The sequence below is a fragment of the Lygodium microphyllum genome, chromosome 6 (genome assembly GCF_053477565.2).
Source record: "Lygodium microphyllum isolate KBCC chromosome 6, Lygodium_microphyllum_v1.1.10, whole genome shotgun sequence".
NCBI lineage: Eukaryota > Viridiplantae > Streptophyta > Polypodiopsida > Schizaeales > Lygodiaceae > Lygodium > Lygodium microphyllum.
Genome location: NC_141140.1, coordinates 27,814,196 through 27,838,559, shown reverse-complemented (window position 1 = coordinate 27,838,559; position 24,364 = coordinate 27,814,196).

The window sequence follows — 24,364 nt, the reverse complement described above, 5'->3', positions numbered from 1 at the left end:
CCGTTGGAGGACCTCCTATGTTTGTACTTCGTGCCATTTGGCAATGTGCTGGGACTCCCTCTGAGGAGTGTTAATTGGGTTAGAGTTGGACTAAAAGACATGATACAAATGCAAGATGTTTAGGAAGATGATATATGTGACATCCACGCTCCTAGCCGCGAGGCCGTGGGGTTGTTGAGTGCATGATAGAGGTCCGGCTAGTGCATGAACCAGTGCCAACCCGTTTTAGGTCCCATTAGGTATCTTTGCTTACATAGTCATGCCCTTCGGGTTGACTAAAGCCCCTGCCACTTTTCAACGCCTCATGTGCACCATCTTTAAGGACATGCTTTGCAAGGAGTTAGAAGTCTTCGATGACCTTTGTTTCCACTCGACGTGGGTCGAACACTTAGATAGACTCCGAGCAGTCTTTAAGAGGTGTCGGTTATACCGCCTCTCCTTGAATCCCTTAAAGTGCCAATTCTGGGTGAAGCATGGATGCATTCTAGGACACGTGGTGTCAAAGAACAGCATTGCCACTGACTTCTCGAAGGTCAGGGTCATTGTTGACCTTCCACCCCCAAGCAACTACAAAGATGTTCAATGCTTTCTATGCCATACCAGTTACTATCGGCAGTTTGTACTCAATTATGCGTTGATCGCCAGACCATTGTACAAGCTGCTTATAGTCTTCGAGTGGACTGAAGGATGCCAAAGGGCATACAAAGAGTTGAAGAAGGCTCTAACCACAGCACCAATCCTACGAGCCCCAGATTGGACCATCACCTTCCACGTGCATATCGACGCCTCTAAGTTTGCCATGGGGGCAGTGTTGTGCCAGCCTGGTGAACACAATTTAGACTATCCAGTGAGCTTTGCTAACAAACAACTCACTGAGATGGAAATGAATTACTCAATGACGGAAAGAGAAGGACTAGCCATGGTATTCGTGATGGGACCTAAAATGGGCCGGCACTAGCTCATGCACTAGCCGGACCTCTATCATGCACTCAACAACCTCACGGATCACAAACATCATTGAATTTAAATATCATCCCATAGGAACAAATTTCCATGAAGCAAATTGCATAAAAACACCATTTTTCTTTATGAAAAGTACATTACCGACTTTTGCGGGTTTTTATTTGGCGTGCCTCGTGACTGATTTCCAGCCATCATTTCAGTCTGGAATCAACAATTTATCTTCATCCTCCCTGCATCGCGGAGCAATCCCCCTTCGATTGGGCAAGCATCCGTCAATCCTTCTTCATTTTCTTCTCTTCCCACATGAATCTGCCTTTAGAGGAGAGAGAGGGATGAGAGAGAAAGATTGATTTTCTCTCTCTCTTTCTCTACATTCCACCATTCTACGCATGAGAGGAGGCGATACGGAGCGGAAAGGGAGTAGATCAGCCTTGCCTTGCCATGGCTATGGCTTGCTTGCAGCCACAAAATCCATCCAGAGGGGGGGGGGGGGGATTTTCTTCGGCGCCTCCTATCTGCACGCCACCCTCCTTCTTTTTCGTGGATTTTTGAGGGGGTGGGGTGCCAAGAGGCACCCCCTTTGGCCCCCCACTTGGCCACCCTTTCATTCTTGGCCCTTTGTTGGGCACCTTCCCGGGTTTTTGCCATATCTCGTGTCTGGCATCCGATTCGAGCCCGGAAAAATCCTCTTGAGACCAAGAACTGACCGACAACTTCTGACACTTGCATAGGCGCACAGAAAAATTACTAAAAATCTACAAGTGTTGCATGGGCATCCTTAAAGCACTTTGCTGCTTAAAATCATCCTAGATCGAGTCGCCGCCTTCGACGTTGAATATTTTTCCCTTGATATTCGTAATTTTTAGCTATTTTTAAGCATTTCTCAGCACCAAAGTTCCGCTCTCAATTCGCAATAAAGTCGCTAGCTCTGAGCTACGATCGCCTCGACTTAGGCCTATTGGATGAATCCTTTGCATCCGAAGTTCAAACGATGCCTTGTTCTTGGGAAATGTTTGAATTTGCATTTGCAAAAGCCCCTACCTTTGCTACTAAGTTGCTCAGCGGTGAGATCTCAAAAGAGCAGGCAATCAAACAACGCCTCATCACGTCGTATGATCAACGAACCACCTCTGCCATCACTGACCAAGAAGTGGCAGAGTTGTCAAAACTTGCTGAGACGAAATCCCAGTTCTTAAGGCATTGGTACGATCTTAGACTACAATGGGAAGTTGAAGGATGCCGAGTAATGACCAACGCCGAGCAGCGACACGCTATCAAAACGGCAGAGTACGATCCCACATACATCACATCAACATCATATCAAGTGTTAACCACGCTGTGGGGCCGTTCTATAGAAGACCACATCAAGGGACACCCCTATCTCGATCGCCTGTTGACCAAAGAGGAGTTACACATTGCTAGAGCCGAGTCAGCTCTGACTGATGTTCTCACATGCATCACCCAAGTGGGGATTAAACCCTTCAACCTGGACCGCGAAGCCCATTTGGAATACAACCCCAATTTCTATACTTGGCTCCTTCATAAGTAGCCATCCATGCCGAAAGACCTACACCTTCTAACCCTCATCCTAGGAAGGATTCCTCTCAAACTAAAAGGGGAGGGGGTAAGGTGAATCAAATCAGAAGTAATAAAGCTAATCAAAGCCAATGAAGTACATAGACATACATTGTGAAAAACGGATGGGGTAGAAAAGAGGATACAAAAACTTGGAATTAAAAGGCAAAAAGCCAAAGTCTGAAAAGCGAACCTATACTAGACTTTAAGGAGTTCATTCAATAGCATAAAGTTTTTCTCTGTTTTAGCAATTACTATGTTGTAAGCACTAACAAAAATTACGATTATGACAGGAACAAAAAATGTCATAGCAGGACCGAGCCCACCAACTCCCCTTCACAGAGGAAGAGAAAATGAGGTACAACATCAACCTGGAGAACCGCGCCTATAATCAGCTGAAATTCTGAACTATCCACAATTTGGAAGAATTAGTGGCCAAGGAAGAGGCAGCCAGGAGCATCGTGGACAGCTGCAACCTCAAAAAGTACCTGGAAAGTTTCGGACGAGAACCTGAGCACACGAGCTATGTGAAATTTCTCAGGTCCTACAATCCCGACAGAGAGTGCGGCACTGTCACAGTGGGGAGAGGACAAAATGCTAAGCAGGTGCTAATCCATCTAACCCCGGCCTTGGTGGAGAAGGCACTGGGGCTGGAACCAAAGGTGGAAAAGAAGCAAAAGAGGGACGTATATGCCATACTGGGGATGAGAAAGGAGGATGTGTTGACGAACGATGGCATCAGTATCCAAGACATCCCCAATGCAGAGACCAGGCTATAGGCAAAGCTCGTACATGCGCTCTGCTCTAGTCAGCGCTATAACCCGCTGATGCACCGAATCAGCGTAGCAATCCTAGAAAATCTAGCAGCCCAGACCCTGCACGAAGTCGACTGGAATGGCTACGTGCGTAGGACTATCGATCAGACAGCTCGAGTGCTAGCCTTAGGAGACCTGCCAACAAGAGGAGAATCACCGATGTCGAAGGCTGCAGAAAGAAAAAGGGCTTCCTCCAAAGCCTCATTCATCGCATACGGGGGCATTTTAACAGCACTTATCCAAGAGGCCGTAAAGGAAGCAGAAGAGGGGGAGGGAGAAACACCAGACCGCCGATCACCGCCCGATCAACACCAGGACAAGTCTAGCAATAGGACGGAGACAGAGGAAGAAGGAGAAGAGCAGAAGAGCAAAAAGCAGGTTAAGGAGACTAAGACAAAAGCAGTGCAGAAGAAGAAGAAACAGGATGAAGGCCATAGAAAGGAGAGGGAGGAATTGGAGAAAGTGAAACGACAATCCCTCAAGGAGGCAGAGGAGAGAGAAAGGAAGAGGAAGCAGGAAGAAGAAGAGACAACGGAACAAGTCAGGCAAGCTAAAAAGGCGTCCAAGCGAGAAGCCGAAAGGAGAAGAAAAGAAGAGCAGGAGGAAAAATAAAAACTAGAGGAAGAATGCAAAAAGGCAAAGGAGAAAAGGAAAAAAAGAGTCGCGGAGGAGGACGTGGAGTTAAGAAGAAAAGAGGAGGAGGACCTGGCAGAATCTATATGCCAGTCCATCAAGCAACAATGCAGGGCAGATGACCTAGAAGCCTGGAATCAGCCCAGGGAAGAGAGGCCAAGCTCCAGCATGCAGGCCCCAGAACCCGCGCCCCCCGCAGTTCCAGAAGGAAAAGGCAAAGCACCCCTGCATCCCATCCCCACCCACACAACAATGACACCACCAGCAGGTTACGACGAATACGTTGCTAAGCTGCTCTCCCAATTGGAGAGAGCGAAGGAGGAGAAAAGGATGGTTGTGGCTGAGTTGATGACAGAAAAAGAGTCAGTGGTGGCTTTTCAATTGAAAAAACCTGCATCATCGCCATGCAGCAATGCTAAATATTCAAACTCAAGCAAGAGTTGAAAGCCAAAGAGAATAAGGAAGAAAGTTACAAACAGTGGCTAGAGGACGAGAATCGGAAACTCATGCAGATGCAGTGGGAGTACAAGCTTCTCCTGATGCAATATAAGGAACTAGAGTCAAAGCATAAGGAACTGGAGTCAAAGACCGCCACCATTGAGCATATAATGGAGGAGCTGAACGCCAAGGAAGAGGAGAGGAGCCAAGAGAGGGAGCAGCAACAAAAGAAAATCGAGTCTATCACCGATCAGCTACGTCTCGGGAAGACAGAACAAGACAACATGAGCAAAGAGCTTAGGACCCAGGAGCAGAAGCTCATAACCCTAGCTCAAAAGTAGGGGGAGAGCATGGAAGGAATGAGCAAAAGGGCCGAGGCATGGGCTACTCAGAATGAGGTACGAGTGAAGGCTCTGGCGTGGCGCCTCGCCTTGGTGGAGAAGGAAAAAATCTTGGCAGAAAGCAAAGCGGGCGCCATCCAGATAGCCTTCACTGCCCAACAACAAGCCTTCCTCAATACACTGTTAGATACAACTCAACCAGAGGGAACCAAGCCGTTGGAGGTGGTAAAGAAGAAATTGAGCATCGCACGCAGAGCTCTGCACACAAGGCTGCAGATGCCACCCCAACCTACAGAGGTAAGGCTGGGCCTAGAGGAGCACGGAAGTATCTACTACTGGCCGACCTAACCCCCCAGGAGGCAGATGCCCTCGGCTTTGAAGAAAGAGCACTACAAGAAAACCAGCAGGGGGAGGAAGTCAATTTCGAAATTAACATGAACAGATTCAGAGAAGATGTAATCCCATATCCCCCCTCGCCGCACGAACAAGATCAGCAAACAACCGATCCGCCCTTAGACATGCAGGCCATCCTTAAAGAGTGGCAGAAAAAGCTGGTGGAAGAGACCAGAAAACAGCTGTAGGCCAAGCCCGTCGTGCAGCCATCTGCCCCCCTCCCACCATGCCCCGAAGACCTACCTGTGCAATTCCACGCAGAACTAGTGGTTTGGGAATGGCAAGAACTGGAAAAGGACCCTTTCTCCTTTAGTTTCCTTATGCCTGATAGCCTGGGAAGGGTCCTGCCGATCAAGGCGATGGAGGAGGTGATCGCGGCTACAGCCGACTAGGCCAAAGATGGTTGGAGGATAGGGCAAGGACCCCCCACCTTGTGGGGCACGGAAGAGGCCGACTTCTGGCAAGACAAGATATACGAGGTGCCACACACGATAAGGGGCTACGACTGCCAACCCCTCTGGAGGAGGCGAATATGTAATACCAACATGCTCGCTTGGATGGCTTTTTGTAACACCCTACCCTACGAGCGAAACGACCCTACGTTTATGGCGTATCCCCGTAGGATAGGTGTGGATTTTGTCACCACCCTCCATGGGAGGCACGATTTTCCCCGTCATCTACAATGCCAATGCCACTTCCTTTGAGAACGCTCTACTTTTTGATCTAGGAAGCCTGTCCGCCTCTATGACGCGTTTTCTTGCTAAGTTCTCCCCTCCTGCCCAGATCCCGCATTCATAACCACGTGTAATTATCTTAGGCTTCTTAAACTCCTACTTAAGCAAGATCCAGCACCGCAAGAAAGCGGCTTGCCTCCCCTCTTTTTTGAACCTAACGATATCGATAGTTGCGCTATGACCCGCTTAATGATGCAGGCTAGTCTTCTACCTTCATTTTGCCTAGCGCTCCTAGAGGATATGAGTGATAGCCAATTCACTAGGTGCAATCACCCCTTCCTATCCACCACCTCTCTCCATGTCCGCATGAACCTGAAAGGGTACATGCAGAGCCATCAATTTTTATGCAAATCCATCCACCCACCCTCCCTCCCTCATTCCAACGATGAGAGCTAGCCTTGGCTGTCCTGCTTCTCATGTAATCCTATCCCGAACTGTATTCAAAAAAAAAACACACGATCATTGCACCTAGGGGTCCTTAAGTTAGGCGTGTCCAGTGACCTTGGTCGGCTAGCTCCACTCCTAACCCCCTAGCCCTTTTTAATCCCCCATGTCATGCTTAGGGCACATCAATGACAGGACACACCTAGGGAGGTAACACTCACCTATCGACCTATCACCCTAAGCCACTGGCACCACCACCTTGGCACAAATGGGGTCCTCAAGTGTGGGACATCACCTCAGTTTACCTGCGGTTAGACCCACTTTCCCATTTCACTAGCACGAGCACATTGCACCAACACGTTGAGGACAACACCCCCCTAGATAGCGCACCACAGCTTCTTCTTCAGGTACACTACAAACGCCCAACCACCAACTTCGGAGGCCCTTGTCCACTCATGCAATCCACTAAGCTACTCCGACGACCATCGTTCTTGAGCTTCCACAAACACCTGAGTCTACATGTGCCCGTACCCTTACACCCACGCCAAAAGTGCCATGGGACTGGCACCCTTCTAGGAGAGGGGTAATGTTAACCCCAAGTCCAGAAGGCGAAGGATGGAGGAAAAGCAAAGGAAGATGAAAAAAGAGCGAAGACACACAAGCGGCTCCTAAAGATGGACCGGGGCAAAAAGCGCAACCATAAAAGAAAAGGCACCTCAAAAAACTTGAAAAATCCTTGTAAAAGAGCGCCAAGCTCCTTCCTATGCCCATTGTAAAATATTAGATGGGTGTAGGCTAGAGGCACGGGGCTAAAGAGGAAAATGGAAAAAGGACCTTGCCACAATGGCCGGTCATGTAAAAAAGGGATGGATGGCCATGGGATTTTAGCGTTTGTATATATAAAGTTCAAAAAGTGAATAAGAGATCATTCTTTGGTGTGTAGCAAAAGGAGTCTTCTTCTTCTTCTCTCCTTCTCACCTTCTTGCTTGTGTGTGCTCTTGAGAGAGGGAGTGTGAGAGTGTGAGGGAGTGAGTGTGTGAGAGAGTGAGGGATCAAAGGGTGAAGCTCTTCACCATCTCCTCTTCTTCTTCTTCTCTTCTCTTCTCTCTTCTTGCGCATGCAGCTATGGAGGATGGAGATTGGAGGTGGAGGAGGCTTGAGGATGCTTGAGCTAGCATCTAGGATCGTGGAGCTACCGGTGTATGGAAGAGAGGAGGCAACTCATATCGGCACTAAGGTAAGCTCACTACACTCGTAGGATCAACGGTGCATCGGCTAGGTGAGAGATAGCCATTAGAGCTTGCTTGGAATGCTTGAAACAATAAGTGGTCCGTGGGTCTTGGCGGTTGAGCGAAAGCTCCCACAAACATGGTTTGGCATGACAACATTGGAAATTTCATCTTTGCCTGCACTCGCGTTCACCACACCTGATATTCTATTGATAGTGGCAACTTCGGCAACCTCGGGCACTCCCATATCTCTAGCAATACCCATTCCTTGACCAGTTGGAGTGGTTCCCATGGCCATTCCACCTCATCACTTTGGAGCCATCATGCGTAAGTGGATCGAGAGATAAAGAAGAAGGAATGAATTTGATATGGGAGAGCATGAGAGAAGATGGCTTAGTCGAAGACCGAGATTAGCGGGATTTGAGCTAACTCTCTCCCTCACAGCCTCTTGAGGTAACTCCTCTCTCTATCAAGCTCCTTCTCACATCCTCTTGGAGGGGTATGCTTTTACCTCTCTCTCTCTACCTCTCTCTCACAGCCTCTTGGGGTCTCCTTGTGCTTCTCTAACTGCTCTCCATGCCTCATATTTATAGCTAAACAAGAGAAGAAGGGTTATGGCTAAGAAGAAGAGCTCTCTGGGGAAGGGGATCTTGGAAAAATCAACAATGTGAAACTTCTAAGATGCAATCTAATGCTCAAATCACAAATTTGATAGTTACGTTGGCTCCGAAAGGAGGGTAAAACCCAAAGACACTTGGTTAGATATCTTCCATATCACTTCTTCTTCTTCTCCCTGTTTGAAGTGTTGTTTACTTCCTGTAAACTGCAATCGCAACGTGAACAATTTCATCAATCATTCTTTCTTTCATTAAATCTTCAAAATTGGCTGAAAAAGTCACTTACTTTTCTTACATAACATCCTGTTCTAGGAATTTCCATATCTTTTTAGGATATATACAATAAATAATATCTAAAATACGCTAGTCTTGTCCACAAATCTAATATTTTTGGACCATCCATATTATACACATTAACACTACTGACTAATATGGCTCATAACTCTTATTCACGTGGTAACTTCCATGATGAGTGACTACAATCCTTGTTAATTCGAAAAAAATATCAGGTTACGATTCTTGATTTTTTTTTAATTGTTAGTTATCAATATTAGTGAGTTTTTGCTTTAGTTAGTCTTTAGCTAGTAACCTTACTAACTTATTAATTGACTAACTAACTTTTGAACTAACCAATTAACTTTTATTACGTGGAAGTATTACATCCTTCTCTCCTTAGAGAAATCAAGATGTCCTAATCTCGAGAGAAACTATGGGTATTGTTGATAAAGAGCATTTTCATCTATCCATGTAGCATCTTCTTCAGGATAATCCTTCCACTGGACAATTTCTCTAAGGGTTCTACTCCTCAATTTTCTCTCCCTTACATCAATTACTTTGTCAAGTTGTAGCTCAAGGACTCCTTGGTTAGGTATTACAACTTGTTGATCATCAAGGATATGGTTTGGGTTAGCTACGTATGCTTTCAATAAGCTAACATGAAATACATTGTGGATTTTTATATTCTCAGGGAGCTGTATCTTGTAAGTGCTTGGTCCTAAGCACTTGAGAACCTTATAGGGTCCACAATATCTTGGACTTAGCTTCTTAAATTCCCCTAAAGATAAAGAACTCTTGTTTGGATGGACATGGATGAAGATCATGTCTCCCTCTTTGATCAGCATACGCCTTTTGTCGATCCTTTAGCAATTTGAATATCTTGTCTGATAATGTTGATTTGATCATTCATTTCTTCTAACATTTTTCTCAAAGCTTCTACCCTTGGAGTAGGATATCGAAAAAATTAAGTGGCATATGGCAATCTAGACCATATAGTGCCTGAAATGGAGTCATCTGAATACTTTGATTATAGGAGGCATTATAAGCAAATTCTCCTAAGGATAGATATTGAATCCACCTTTTAGGTTCCTTGCTACAATATGCACGTAGAATATCCTCAATCACTTGATTAATTAGTTTTGTCTGTCCATCAGTTTGTGGATGATAAGCAGTAGTGAAACAAAGTTGGGTTCCAATGGCTTCAATTAAACTCTTCAAGAAATATGATGTGAAAAGAGAATCACAATCACTAATAATCCTTTTAGGTAACCCATGTAACCTAAAAATCTCTTTCACAAAAATTCTTACAACATCTGAAGCTTTGTAATTGGTTTTTGTTGAAATAAGATGAGCAACCTTTGTTAGCATGTCTACTATTACCATTATTGAGTTATATCCTCCTTGTATAGAAGGTAACCCAACTACAAAGTCCATGCTAATAAATTCCCATTTCATCTGGGGAATGTCAAGTGGCTAGAGTTCCCCAGGTAACTTGACATGTTCAGATTTTACCCTTTGACAATTTAGACATTTGCTTAAGTACATCACCCTTGAGTTTTTCCAATAATATCTTTTCTTGATAGCATTAAGAGTTTTTGCATATCCCGAGTGCCCTAAAAGGAGAGAATCATGTGCTTCCCAAAGTATCCTTCTCTTGAGATTTTGACTTGAAGGAATGCATAATCTCATTCTAAAATAAACAATTCCTTCATCTTCATCTGTAGAGAATTCTTGGTACACGTTAATTTCTTGAAGAAGCAACAAAATTTGATAGGGAGTCGACGCCCTGATGAGGGTGGACCCTCTAGATTTAGTTGTAAATGGTGTGGTGGACAGCACTTCCCCAGAAACTGTCCAAATGTGAAATGTGACATTTGTGGGAAGCCAGGTCATCTAGCTGCTACCTGTTAGAGTAAGATTAGTTCTCTCCAACAAGGGAGTAAACAACCGAGCCCAATGAATCATAGAGTTCAAGGAAATAACTTGCAGCAGAATGATGCACCTAGGCAAATATTGCAGAGGGGAAAAGCAAATATAGAAGGGTTGCCACAAGGCAACGGAGTTAGCCTTATTGAAGCTGTATGAGTCCATGATGCTGAAAACTCTAACTTAAGAGCCGTGACAAGATGCCAAAAGGCTAAAGAGGTTAACAAAGATAATAAAAATCTGATTGAGGGAAACCCTAAGCAAGGGGATAAGGGGACGCAAGTCCAGAATCCTAGCATATAAGGGGGACCGCTAAAGCCGGTTGATAGAAAAGGTGACCCTAAGAAGGATGAGGAAGGGCCAAGAAAGAAGGCAAGAGCTAAGAAAGAAGTACCAAAACCAATCCAAAGACCAAAAGAGAGGATGGTTTGGCGGGAAAAGAGATCTTTGGCTACTTATCATGACTTTGATTTAGCAAGTTCTCTTTGCGAAGTTAAACCAGATGTGAACCTCTTGCAATTGATCAAATTATCTCCAGGAGTATGCAAGGAATTTAAGAAGATCCTGCATATCGGGTATATTGTGGAACCTCTGGGCATAGCGCGAGTAGGGGAAGATTGGTTTGACCACACTGAAAAGAACTGCCCTAGGGTTCCAGCTTATGTAGATGGAATATTAGGGGAACATGCCATTATAGACACTGGATCCTCTCTCAATATCATGAGTTCAGAGTTGATGGAGAGGTTGGGTCTAGGCATCCAGAAAGACAACTCCACCCTTCTGAGAATGGCTGATGATAGTCTAAGACAACCAGAAGGTTGCGTTACTAAGGTCCATGTTACAGTTGCAAGTGTAGAATGTTTCTTGGACTTTGGGGTGATAAGATTTGCAGAATGTCCTAGCTATCAAGTGTTGCTAGGTAGGCCTTGGATCTTATGAACAGACTGTCAAGTCGATATACCCGCTGGTCGAGTGGTTCTAGGTCGAGGTGCTAATCGAGTAATAGTTGATGCTTATCCTAAGTCTCCTCAAAGTGAGAAAGCTCCTTTATCGTCTACTAAATTAGAGACAGCAGACGATCCATCTGGTAGTGAGACATCATCCAGTGACGAATCTAAAGAGGGGTCCACTACAGAGGATATCTATCAAATAACTCTAAATGAGTCGATAGAGGCGCAAGACAGGATAAGAGACGCGGATGTGATTAAGTTAGACCTTGGAACGCCGATTGATTCGCGGCCAATTAAATTAGGTTCCATGCTCAGTTCAACAGAAAGGGAGGACTATGTGTCCTTGATTCAGGAATTCCGCGATATCTTTGCTTGGAGTTATGACGAGCTGAGAGGTATCCCTCCCAGCCCGGCTATTCATACTATTCCTGTAAAAGAAGGCAGTCATCATGTGCGTCAGAAAGTAAGGCGTATGCCTTTTGAACTGAGGGACGGGTTGTTTGAAGAGTTACAGAAGTTAAGGAAAGCTGGTTTGATCTTCCCTGTACAACACACAGAATGGTGTTCACCAGTTGTTATTAGAAAGAAGAAAAACAACCAGATCCGATTATGTGTGGATTTTAGAGAGCTGAATAAGCAGACAGTTAAGGATTACTACCCATTGCCATTTATTGACCAGATTTTGGATCAATTAGCGGGTAGGGAGATATATTCATTTATGGATTACTTTGCAAGATACAACCAGATGGCAATTGCAGAGGAAGACAAGTTGAAAACGACTTTTATTACTGTCTTTGGTACTTTTGCGTACCATGTGATGGCCTTTGGTTTATGCAATGCACCTGGATCGTGGCAACGAACAGCAGACAAGACCTTTGGTGACATCTCCCCACATGAGTTGAAAGTATTTATTGATGACCTGGGGGCAGCCACTGTAAGGGAAAGGATGTTGATTATTTTAAGAAAGTGCTTTGAGCACTGCAAACAATTTTATATCGCTCTTAACCCACAGAAGTGTGTCTTTGGGGTACCTTATGGGCTATTGTTGTGCCATGTGGTCAGTTCAGTAGGGATAGCAACTGACCCTGAAAAGATCAAGGTCATAGACGCTATGAGTCCGCCACGTACTCCAAAAGAGGTTCATAGCTTTCTGTCATCGATAGGGTACTATCGAAGGTTTATCAATGCCTTGGTAGAAAGAACGTTGCCATTAACGAATTTATTATCCTTTAACTGTCTATTTGCATGGAGTGATGCTTGCAAAGTATCATTTGAGGATGTGAAACAGGAGCTAGTGAAAGCACCCATTTTAAAAGCACCTAAAAGAGGCAAGGTGTTCTACATATTTTCAGCAGCCACCATGCATAGTATTGGCTGTTGTTTAGCCCAAATCTGGGAGGAAAAGTGGTATCACCCGATAGCTTTTGCTAGTCAGAAATTGGGCATTTCAAAGATCAACTACACCTACATGGAGAAATTGTGTCTTGCGATGGTCTTTGGGACTAAGAAATTTAGGCACTACATCCTCTATGAAAAGGTAGTATTCTATATGAAGGCGAAAGGATTCAAATTGCTTATGAATAAGCTACAGCCGCCTGATCGTTTGGCAAAGTGGTTAATCACTTTGCAAGAGTTCGACTATGAGATCAAGAGTAAGCCACTGAGGCTACAGGGTATTGTGGAATGCCTTGTGGATTTCGGGGAGCCAAAAGAGTCTTTGGCTGAAGGAAGTGATATTGAGGAAATGTTTAAAATTGATACAGCTTCTATCCCATCTTGGTATGCTACTATTACGCATTATCTATCAACGGGAGAGACGGGAGCTGGTTTATCAAAGTCTAAAAAGAGGAAAATCAAACAACAGGCATTGAAGTTTTCCTTGATCGCAAGGACACTACATCGGCAAGGTGTTGATGATATATATCGCCGATGTGTGATGCTTGACGAGGTTCCTTTTATCTTGGAGGAGTGTCATGACTCTGCATGTGGAGGGCACTTCGCAGGACGGTTGACAACGCAGAAAGCTTTACGAGCTGGATATTGGTGGCCGTCTATCTTCCAAGATTACTTTGAATATGTAAAGAGATGTGATACCTGTCAAAGGCATGACAGTAGAGAGAATAGGAAACGTCCACTTACGCCTATCATGGCTATCCTTCCATTCGAGAAGTGGAGCATTGATTTTGTGGGTCCCATTACCCCGTCGTCCTACTACCCAAAAGAGGTACATTATAGTAGCCACTGATTATTTTACAAAATGGTCAAAAGCGTGGGCGATGAGGTAGGACAATGCAAAAGAGACTGCAAGTTTCCTGTTAGAGTAGATTATCTGTCGCTTTGGTCCACCGAGGGAATTAGTGTCGGACCGTGGAACCCATTTTCTGAATAAGGTGATCAAAAGCTTGACTGAAGCTTGGCAAATCAAGCACAATAAAACGACTCCTTATAATCCACAAGCAAACGGGCAGGTGGAAAGTGCTAATAAGCAGCTTGTGGGGATCTTGTCTAAGATAGTCTCTGAGAAGAAACGAGACTAGGACAAGAAGCTGTATGTGGCAGTATGGGCGTATAACACCACGTTCAAGCGAGCTACCGGCCATACTCCATTCAAATTGGTTTATGGGAAAGACTGTGTGTTACCCCTTGAAATTGAGTTGCCGACCATACGGTTTGCAATTAACCATTCTTTGGGAGGTAAGGATTCCCTTTTTGAACGTTTCACGACTATAGCCCACTTGGATGAGCTGAAGTTGCAAAGCTTATTACACCAGGAGGTAGCTAAGCGTCGGATGAAGCAGTTGCATGACCTTGGAGCGAAGAAGTATACCTTTAAAACAGGATAGTTAGTCCTCTATTACGATGCACGTAGGGAGTTGTTTCCAGGGAAGCTGGAACCTAAATGGGACGGCCCCTACAAGATTCTCAGGTTAGGGAAAAATAGGTCTACGGCCCTATTAGCTGATTTACAAGGATTAGAGTTTAAAAATAAGGTTAATCTTAATAATATTAAACCTTATTATTTCTAAGTATTCTAATACAGAGAAATGCATTGCAAGTCCATTCTAGGAATAATTTGAGACCTGCGGAAGAGCTTAAAAGTCGGTTGATGGGTCGGTTAATCCCTTATTTGGAGCACCCATATCTGGAATAGAGATACCATCAGGGGAAACGTATCTGGTGGAGCAAAGGATACAAAGTGATTGAGCAAGAAGACAGAACCTTTGTGTGGGAGATCAAAGTCTTCTACCATCACTGTTTACGACTGTTGACGAGTATCCCTGTGGAGTTTAATGAAGAAGGTGGGATGGAGCCATCAGTTCATCCTCTCAACATGCTAAACTTTGATTATCATAATTACGAGTAGAGGGGTTTGTGATGGCCAGCTGTGTAAACCCATTGTGGACGTATACATTATATTTTGACGGAGCATCCAGGGGCCCTAATAAAAAACTAAGTGTTCAAGTAGTAATCCAAGATCCTCGACGTAGAGTTACGATGAAGTTAGCTGCTTATCTCGGGGTAGGATTCACTAACAATATGGCGGAGTATAAAGCCTTGATTATGGGACTGCATATTGCCAAACAAGGTGGTATTCGTCGGTTGTTAGTCAAAGGGGATTCCCAGTTGATCCTGAATCACCTAGATGGGACATACACAGTGCAGAATCCCATTCTTTGTATGTATCATCGGACTGCTATGACCCTACTTGAGGAGTTTGAGAGAGTGTCTTTTCAGCTGATTCCACGTTATTGGAATCAGTTTGCAGATTCATTAGCAAATCTTGCTTATGAAGAAGACCTCTTCTTTAATTGTGGTCGTAGTTTGGATATTGTGATCAATGATGAAACAGGACCCGATCGCTTGTGGGGTATGTTATCAGAACATGCAATATATGGCAGACGATGGTTGATATGGGTGATGCAAAGAGTAGCTGAGACCAATCTACCGTTATTATCCTAGACCCATAGGTTAATTAGACAACATGTTATGCGTACGCCTCTTGCTATCTATGCAGGAGGGATGGGTCATAACCTTATGCATTTAGTTTAGGGCTACGAGCCTACTTTTCCTGCTTGGGAGGGAGCCTATTATTGCATATTTGTGCTATTCGAGGGAAGGATGTGTAGGTGCTACTTTGTTTTATTTCATTAGGCCAAGAGGGCCCATTTTGCGAGGTTTTAAGTGTTTTATTTCATTAGGCCAAGAGGGCCCATTGTCTATTTAGTGCAGGTGCGGTTAATGGTTTCTTGTTTGAGTTCTGTGCTAGACAGGTTCGAAGAAGAGCTTGGAAGGAGCCTTTTGTTGCGTGGAAGCTTCTCGTGGCCCTATCCAGGTGATATATTTTCTTTATGAGTACTGTGGTTTTCATGCTATATGTGTTGTGTACTTGTTAAGGGGGTTTTTCGTTTCTTATTGGGGACCGGCATCCAAGGCATGAAGTCCCAGGTTAGGTTAAGTATATATGAGGGAGGTCTGAATAGTCATTGCCTCCTGTAAAGACATTGCCAGGCCTCGAAAGACCTATTTTAGACGGAAGTCCTAGTGACCCTATTCTGCTAGTCTGCTAGGCAGCCGTTCTAGGAGTTCTTGTTAGTTGTGAGGCTATTAGGGAAGCCTGCAGAAGAAAAATGATAATCATAAGAAGAAGGAAAACCCTGAATACCTAAAGTGAAAATATAAATATACAAAGGTGTGTAAAAAGGGATTCTAACCCCTATCAAAATGGAAAAGAAGAGAAAGGAAAATTTATAAGCAGTTGATCATCGCCTAGCGAGGACCTGGTAGGTTTCTGGGGACGAGTCAGACCCGGGGCCGATGCCTTGTCTTCCTAGGGGTGGCATCTTGCTGGAAAAGAAGAGATTAAGGAAGGTTGGAGTGAAAATAAAAGTGAGCGTCAGAAAAGGATTAAGTGTCACCTTGCGAGGGCTTGGTAGGTTCTTGGGTACCGAGACAGGTCCTGAGGCCGATGCTCTGTTCTCCTTGGGTCACTTCGCTCAGCTCCCTCCTTTTTACATACCCGAGTATGTCAATAAAATAAAAAAACCCTAAAAGAAGAAATGTGCTAAAAGAAAATACTTCTTGATCAGGCTATAGGAGTCCTCGCCTAGTAGGAGCTCCTAGTTATGTTGTCCTTAGTTAGGTAGGTAGTTCAGACCACCATTTAGGGCAACCTCTTTGACAGTTCTTTTTAGTTTGGCATGTTGGAGCAGTTGGTTAGTGACTAGCTTCGGACCTTTTATCAGATTATGCTAGGCCTACTCCTTGTGGATGTCATTCCTTGGTTCTGTCAGGGGGTAGGGTGAGCGTTGTGCTGTGTTTAGTATGTATCTATTTTGTATCAACTTGATGCTTCCTTTGATTGGTTTCTGCAGATCTATTGCGGGATTTGACGGGCTGAGTCGCCCTATCCCGTGGTTGCCAATGAGAGCGGAATTTTTCTGCCCCGAAGTGCTTAAAAATAGCTAAAAATTACGAATATCAAGGGAAAAATATTTAACGTCGAAGGCGGCGGCTCGATCTAGGACGATTTTAAGTGTCAAAGTGCTTTAAAGGTGCCCGAGCGACACTTGTTGATTTTTCATAATTTTTCAGATTGTCATGCGGGTTGACACGAGTTACCGGCCAATGCAAGATATCAAGCCGGATGCCCAGGATTTTTCAGAGCTCAATTCGGAGTCAGGACGGGAAAATGGCCAAGAAACTGGGCAAGATACGAAGAGGTGGACAAAATTTGGCCAAAATGGACAAGTGACCTTTGGGGCCCAAATTTTATGCCACATGAAATGTTGGCATGGAAAAAAAAAATGTGAGAAGAAGAAGAAGGCGTGGAGGAACAGGGCGCTAAAAAATGCGCTCCATCCTTGGGGATGGAGATGGCAGCCTCAATGCAACCCATACAACCGACATTACCCCCGCATTACTCCTTCCCTGCTGACTCTATTGCCTGTCTTCGCTCCTCGAATGGTGGTCTCTATGAAGACCTCTGAAATCAGTCTTTCTCTCTCCTCCCTCTCTCTCCTCTAAGGGCAGATTCATGTGGTGAAGAAGAAGAAGAAGAATGGATGACGGATGCTTGTCCAATGAAGACCGGATTGCTCCATGGTTCAAGAGGAATGAAGATTGTTGATTGTGAACTGTCATGGACATTAATGGTTGCTAGAAATCAGTCCCGAGACATGGCAAATAAAAACCCGCAACCCGCAAAGAATGGTAATTTCATTTTTACAAAGAAAATTGATGTTTTATGCAAGTTGCTTCATGAATATTTGTTCCCATGGGATGATTATGCATTATGATGTTGCTTGCTATGAGTTTGATCAGTTTATGATCAGAAAATCACAAAATCATAAGTGTTGTGACTGAAATTAATGGGGTAAAATTTGTAAAACACGCGAAATAGGGGAAAATTGGGTGTTTTTGATATATAAATGGAAAATATAATAAGACACACCAACTAAATTTGTGTTTTTGCTACAAATGAAGCTAAGGGCCACAGCCCACAACTCATTTTGTATTTTTACTTATTTAATATTGCAAAAAATACAAGAAAAATAGAGAAAATGGGAAAAAATAAGGGAAAATTGGATTTTGAGTGCCAAAAATTAAGGAAAAATAAGAACCATGTTTGTGAATGTATGGGGGGTCTGAAGTATGAGGTTTAGCCTCACTTCAGCCCCACCTTTATGTTTTAGTGAGTTTTTATTGCTTTTCATATAATAAAAACATGGAAAATATTACCCTAAACCGATCAATAATGCACAACCTAAATGGGTGAGGGGTTAGAGTGTATAAAAGGTGTTTAAATGCTGAATGAAATGATGAAAAGCTTGCTGGTTTTTATGCATACCATTTATATTGGTCGATAATTAAAAATTAAGAACCTAGTAGCACGAGGGTTTCTCGCTGCTAGGTTCATGCAACGCCGCATACCTGCGATAGTCAAAATCATTAAAAGAATGTTTTTGCACTAAGCACAATGCTGGTTTTTCTTTGTTTGAGCACATGGACATTCACAATTTGCATGAAGCATAAAATGATAAAGAGTATCAGATAATACCTCCTAGATGCATAGCACCTGTATTCTCTAGATCATGACCAACGTTGAGTGAGTAAGGTTGTCCCAAGCTGTAGGCTAGGCGTTGGATCTAAGGGGAAAGTAAAGTGAGGTAAATGGTACATTCCTGGATACGATTAATTGATACCTTGAGTGGAACTATGTGTGAAGTGTTATATATGTTTAGCGATGCATCGAGGGGCCAATCCCCAAGGTATAGGAGAGTCGCAGTGAGATAGTGGCAGTCAGCCGTGGGAGGACCTCCTATGTTTGTACTTCATGCCATTTGGCAATGTGCTGGGACTCCCTCTGAGGAGTATTAATTGGGTTAGAGTTGGACTATGAGACGTGATACAAACACAAGATGTTTAGGAATTTAGGAAGGCAATGTATGATGTATGTGTCATCAATGCTCCTGACCGCGAGGCCGTGGGGTTGTTGAGCGCATGATAGAGGTCCGGCTAGTGCATGAGCCAGTGCCTGCCCATTTTAGTTCCCATCAGTTATCCACGCCCGTGACTCCATTAGTGACTCCCACTCGCAACTCCAACTGTTGCTTCCACGTTAATAGGGTCATTCACGATTTCCACTTTTGAATTATTTTTCTTCGGAGCCATGAAGGAAATATGATTTGTAGAAGAATAAGAAGAAGAATACGGCAGTAATACTGGCTAGCAAAGGTGTAAGACTCACAACGATGATGATGGTTATTGCGAGATTTGATGATGTAGGCCTCACAAATGGTTATTCTTGCTTTGTGAAGAGCATTAATTCTCTCTCTCTCACCTTGGCAAGCAAGGGTAAGAACAAGGGTAGCTCTTTCTCTAGTATAGAGCAAGAGCAATAGAATAGGTATGATCTCTCTCTCTCTCTCTAGTAGACGAAATAGGGACAAGAGTAGAGGTATGACTTCTAACCAGATTGATAGAATAGGATAGAGTTCTTCAGTGTCTTCTCTTTTCTAATTAGAGTAGAAGGGGATAAGAGACCTTTAGTGTATCCCCTTCCTTGGGTTGAATGGAATGATGTATCTTCATCTCACTGAATAGAGTCTCCTCCTTCTTGATCAGTGTCTCATCCTTGTCAAGATTGCTCTTATCTCCCTCTGTTGGTATGGAGTCATATATCGCACAAAATTCCTGTCAGGGTTCGTGAAATCGCTCATCGCAGGGACACAAATTTGTTATTGATCTTCAAAAATAGGTGAGAAGCTTTAAGCTCAACTCAAGCCAATCTCCATAGTGACTCTTGATGTTGGAACTTCGATGTAGGCGAGGGGCTTAAAGCACTTCCTCAAACCTTCTCTCTGAAATTCAATGGCAAGATCGAAGAAGGTGAGGGATAAAATCTCAACCTCAAGCCTTACACACACCTGTGATTTTGATGGCCCTTCTCCCCTCCTTGTCCTCCCTTTTATAGTTTTTCTCCACTCCCTCTCATGTGTGTTTTTTCTTTTCTTTTTTCATAAAAGCTTGAGGCATTTAGCTTTAAAGCTTATGCTTTCACTATTTTCATTTTTTCTGCCTTGTGCTTGTCTGTAACTTGTTTGGATCGTAACTTTGTCATATGAACTCTGAATATAGTCATCCCAGTACTCAAAACAATTGGAATGCATCTAGTCGACCAGCCCGCCAGCACATACAAAATTATGAAAATCCATCAAAAATAGTTGAAAATGTTTTTTTTTTAAATCACATCATTTTTCTCCATCTTTTATCCTGGACAACTTATTCCCTTCAAAATAAGTCAAAATATATATTTCGATCCTTCTAAAGTGGGAATTAAGTCATCTAAACATGATACTAGAGATTTCAAACTATTCTAGTAAACCAGTCCTGCTTCGTGTAAACCCTGTAGGGATTCTGCAGATCGTATACGCACAAATAAACTACTTAATGGGGACATAGCATTCTTCCCTCCTTAGAGAAATCGAGATGTCCTCATCTCGAGAGAATTTGGGGGTATTCTTTCATAAGGGTTACCTCATCGACCCAAGTGGCATCCTCTTCAAGATAATCCTTCCACTAGATGAGATATTCTCTAAGGGTCCTATTCCTAAGGATTCTTTCTTTTACATCCAAGATTCTATCAGGTTGAATTTCAAGTAAACCTTGGCTTAGCATTACAACTTATTGATCATTAAGAATATGATCAGGATAAGGTATATAGGGCTTCAAGAGACTTATATGGAATACATCATGAACTTTTAGGGTTTCAAGAAGTTGCAGCTTATAAGCATTAGGTCCAAGAGCCTTTATGACTTTGTAAGGTCCATAGTATATTGGGCTTAGCTTCTTGAATTTTCCAAAGGATAAAGAACTCATCTTTGGGCATACATGGATAAAAATCTTGTCCCCTTCTTGGAAGATTCACTCTTTTCTCCCTAGGTCAACTTAGGCTTTTTGCCGATCCTTGGCAGCTTGTATATCTTGATTGATAGTTTTGGCTTTTTCATTCATCTCTTCAAGCATCTTCTTAGAAGCTTCAACCTTCAAGGTAGGGTCAAAGAAGTTTAGTGGAGTTAGGCATTCTTGCCCATATAAAGCTTGAAATGGGGTCATCTGAATGCTCTGATGATAGGACGCATTTTAAGAAAAGTCCACCAAAGGTAGATATTGTATCCATCGTCTAGGTTCTTTGCAACAATATGCCCTAAGTATGTCTTCAATTACCTGATTTACATGCTCTGTCTGCCCATTAGTTTGAGGGTGATAAGCTGTACTAGAACAAAGTTGTGTAGCGAGAGCTTCAAATAATCTCTTCCAAAAATGTGAAATGAATACAGAATCACGATCACTGATAATTCTTTTTGGCAGTCCATGAAGCCTAAAGATTTCTTTGACAAATAACCTAGTAATATCTAAGGCTTTTAGCTAGTTTTGACCAGAATAAGGTGGGTAACCTTAGTCAACATGTCCACAATTACCATGATCGAGTTGTATCTTCCTTGAACTGAGGGTAATCCAACTACAAATTCCATACTAATGAATTTCCATTTCATTTTAGGAATATCAAGTGTTGTAGCTTTCCTGGCAGCTTAACTCGTTTGACTTTTATTCATTGGCAACTCAAGCATTCGGTTACGTATTTAAGTATGTCACCTTTGAGCTTCTCCCAATGATAGCCTTTCCTAACTGCATTGAGAGTTTTGGCATTGCTAGGATGTCCTAAAAATGGGGAATCATGAGCTTCCCATAGTATCTTCTTCTTAAGTTTTGATTTGAAGGAATACATAATATTGCCTTGAAGTAGACAAGCCCTTCTTCAAAAAATAAGTTAAGATACTATCTTAAGCTTGGGATTTTGCTCTTTATTTTGAATTTCCTTTAGTATTTGTTGATATTTGCGATCATTATTTTCCTTCTCCTTGGCTAGCTCAATGATGGGATTGCTAGGCATTGATATCATTGTAGCTAGTGTTTTAGCTCTAAGAGGTTCTTCTAAGATAAGTGCATTGAGAAATGATTTTTGGCTTAAAGCATATGCAATTAGATTCTCTTTTCCTGGTCTATATTTGATCTCAAAATCATATTCTTGCATGACTTTGATCCACCGACGTTGCCTCATATTTAGATATGGTTAAGTGAAGATCCATTTAAGACTTTTATGGTTGGTTACCAATGAGAATTTCTTCCCGAGTAGATAATGTCTCCATAACCTGAGAGCGTGGATAATTGCAAGTAACTCTGGGTCATCATTAGAATAATTTCTCTTGTGAGTCTTCAATTTTCTAGAGGAATATGCTACTAGATGTCCTTCTTACATGAGAACACATCCCAAAGCAAGAGAGCTCGCATCAATCACCACTTTGAATTCTTTACTAGGATCGGTGTAATATTTTTGCACGAAATATTAACAACCTTAGACCCCGCACACCCCACGCAAGAGCAATTTCAAGTAATCTCCCGCAATGAAGATACACTGGGCTAAGTGCTCCCTTCGCGTGCATCAATAAACACCAACCCGCATCACATTTAGAAGGCCGTGGATCAAAAGCCATGGTTCCACGTAGGAACACCCCTTGTGGGAACACCCCTTCAAGGGGGAGAAAAAAAGGTTTAATGGATAAAATTTTGCAAAATTTTTTTATTATTAACCCTCTCCACTTCAACCATTGCATGGCGGGGGAGAGGGAGTGTGAGAGGAGCTTGAGTCGAGTGGAGGAGGAGCATGGGGAGGGGAACATGCCACTAGCCACATGTATGGCTATCCCCCCCTTCATACTATATGACCCCCCCCCCCCCCTTTTCAAGCTTGAGGAAAGGGAGAGGGAATCATGTGCCGTGCTGCTGCCCAAGTTGTTGCTGCCACCCCACACTGCCTCCACGCCACCAGGGCTGCTATTGCAGCCGCCATCGCCCTCCACCATCATCGTCATAATCATCATCACCGTCATCTTCACTTCCATCCTCATCATCTCCCTCATCAACACTCTCTCTCCACGTCATTTCTCTGAGTACAAAACCTTGGAAGCTTCTTCGAAAGCTTCTATTAAAGGCTTCCATAGGCCCTATTCACCTGTGCCTTCCTCGGGTTTTTTAAAATCAAGATTGTAAGGCCGATTCCTCCAAAGAGGAGTAAAATTGCAGACAGTAGGGAGTTCGAATAATCGAATAAAGAGCAAGGGTTGTTTGTTGATTCAAGATCTACGTCCTTGATGGCTCCTAAGCTATAGTCGCGAGGCGCACACGCGGGAACTTTCACCCCAAGTACATGTGTGGACAACGCTCCGATCCTTAATGCCCAGGTTCTTAAAAATTAATTTCGCATGAAGGGATGCATTAAGCATGTTGGTTTTTTAGGGAAATCTAAATGCATTTACTCATTCGATTTATAAAGCTTAGTGGCATGTTGAGCACTTGTATTTTTCTTGCACCTCGGTGGTCAAGAGTAGCTGCAAATTTCAATATATGATGCATAAGTTATATGACGAAATTGTGCGAAGGTGTCCTTGTGACACCTCACAAAGGATAGGAAATATAACTCGTAACACATTTATGTAATTAATTCTTCGTTGTGTCTTGCAATTAAGGTAATCATAGACAGACATTAAAGAATGTCTGAATAGTTGCAATGCATGGAAAGGATTTATGTACCTTGCAAATTGCATGCGATGGTAGTTCATTTTGAGTCAGGTTAAGTGCTAAAGGAAGGATTAATTTAATGATGAACTCATGGTATTCGCTCATGCATGGAGTTCTTTTTATCAAAGTTTGAATGCATCTTCATTAAGAATATTAAAGCTTTGATTTCATTGCATCAACATAGTATAGGGCAAGGAAAAGAATGATCTCTAAGTTGCATAAAAGTCAAAGGTCTATGGGTTGAAGTTGCATACTCGCATGGAATGATGCATCTCACCTATTACCTACATCTTTTAGGGGAAAGTACTTGCAAGTTTGGAATGAAGTATCTACATCTTAATAGAAAGATCATCTTAAATTGTGGGTTGGTTAGAGCAACTAAGTAATCCGCATGAAAATCATAAAGGTACGATTAGATTGCAAATAATGATCACCTCAAAGTGCTAGGTAGGGTTAAGTTACGTTAAAATTCTACCTAGTACCGCACTTGGGATGCTGATTTAGGACTTTCAATCCCAAGATCCTACCCACATTCATGCAATGTTAGGGTTAGCTAAACACCCATGCAAGAACGATCTAGGGTTCCCACCCTAAGGATCAATTGACCAAATGCTAGACTTCCGCAAGGGAATTAGGAACCCTAGGGCCAAAGCGTTATTGGCCTAGTAGGATTAGGGTTTGGACTGGGTCAAGAGGACTCCCAAACCCTACATCTTGACCAAAGGTATTCTTGACCATGGAATACCGGATGATGGGAGAATTAATCTCACAAGTTAGATACGACACCTATCTCATGCAACAAGTTGCAATGTCGCATGATTTGCGTCTAAATCACAAAGTAGTATTGCCACTCCTTAGAATAAGGCTGGCGAGTTCTAAGTACAAGTCTAATTTTCTAGAGGATGAGTAGTCAACCTGTTACATAACCCTTCCTTGAGGCTGATTTGCCAAA